Genomic DNA, 1656 nt, shown 5'->3' with positions numbered 1-1656 from the left:
GGGTCTCACTACTAGATCAGACTCATAGTGATCCTCTTGTTTACAGCCTCCCAAGAGCTGGGATTATATGCACACACCACCATGCCCTGTCTCAATTGCCATCTCAGTGCACCCCGGGGTGGGACTGGCATGGCAAGCCCTGGGGTCAAATCCCTGGCCCCTGTGCCTGCTTGCAGGTGCTTTAATCTGCTGAGCTATTTGGCCAGCCCTTCTTTTTCTTCTTCCTTTTAGCAGCCTGAGGTAATCTGTGAAAATGGTTCCTTACTCTCTTGACACAGAAAACCCTACAAAATCATGCAAATCAAGAGGCTAAAATCTTCACATTCACTTTAAGAACACACGTGAAACTGCCCAGGTCATCAAAGTTATGCATATCTGAAAGGCCAAAAGGCATCTCAAGGATGCCACCTGCCCAGGCCATCAAAGGTGTGCATATCCAACAGGCCCCCAAGTATCTGAAGGGTGTCACATTGAAGAAGCAATGTGTGCCATTCTGGCATTACAATGGTGGAGTTGGTAGGTGTTCCCAGGCCAAACAGTGGGGCTGGACACAGGGTCAGTGGTCCATAAAGAGTGCTGAATTTTTGCTTAAAAATGCAGAGAGTAATGCTGAGCTTAAGGGTTTAGATGTAGATTCTCTGGTTATTGAACATACCCAGGTGAACAAAGCACCCAAGATGCGCTGCTGTACTTACAGAGCTCATGGCCAGATTAATCCATCCCTGAGCTCTCCCTGCCATATTGAGATGATCCTTACTGAAAAGGAACAAATTGTTCCTAAACCAGAGGAGGAAGTTGCCCAGAAGAAAAAGATATCCCAGAAGAAACTGAAGAAACAAAAACTTACGGCATGGGAATAAATTAAGCATAAAATAAATGCAAATAGAGGCAAAAAAACCCAAAAAAAACAAAACAAAACAACCAATCGTTGTTTTTCATTTCCCTCTGATCCTCCTTCCTTTGACCAGGCCTTCTACAGATAATGACTTTGGAACTATCTACATCTTCATTTTGTTCAACTGTTACAACAACGTGATGGTCTCCAGGGTGTCTGAGGGGATTCTCAGCACCCAGGGGAAAACTGCAACACCCATTCAGAGATAAAGCACATCTTCTCAGAGGTAAAGGCCACTTGCATATTTTAAAGGGTCCTTCCATTTCATCACCTCACTTTTAGATTTTTCTCCAAATGCTATTACACTTAAAATCATTGTTACTCTTCTTTTCTCTCCTGACTATTCTCCCATCTCTTCTTTTTCTTTAAATACTAAAAGCATTTGCATTATTTAATGTGATGTTTTAGGTTGTGCCAATTTCATAGCTCCATTTGGAAGACTGCAAGCCTCTTCAGAATACTGAAGTGGCCTGGACCTTTGCAGAGTCACACTCTGTCTTTGAAAGGGTGAAGAAGGGCTGGGGAGACAGCTCGGCAGTCTAAGCACCTGCATGGCAAGCCCAAGGACCTGGGTTCAATCCCCAGTACTACATGCTGTGTGGACTCTGGAACACTGGGCACGCTGTGCTGTCTATCGAAACAGGGCGTGGTGGCGAATGCCTATAATCCCAGCACTACAGAGGCAGAGACAGGAGGATCACTACAAGTCTGAGCTGCAAAGTGAGACCCTGTACCAAATAAATAAATAAATAAATAAATAA

The 1656-nt window shown here is 44.3% G+C and overlaps 1 pseudogene; it reads left to right on the top strand.

The window, feature by feature from the left end:
* The first annotated feature begins 328 nt into the window (after positions 1–328).
* LOC105742174 lies at positions 329–860 on the top strand (annotated as a pseudogene).
* The last annotated feature ends 796 nt before the right edge of the window (positions 861–1656 follow it).

This window comes from Octodon degus, unplaced genomic scaffold (assembly GCF_000260255.1).
Source record: "Octodon degus isolate 3935 unplaced genomic scaffold, OctDeg1.0 scaffold00040, whole genome shotgun sequence".
Lineage (NCBI taxonomy): Eukaryota > Metazoa > Chordata > Mammalia > Rodentia > Octodontidae > Octodon > Octodon degus.
This window is presented reverse-complemented; position numbering and strand designations above follow the sequence as displayed.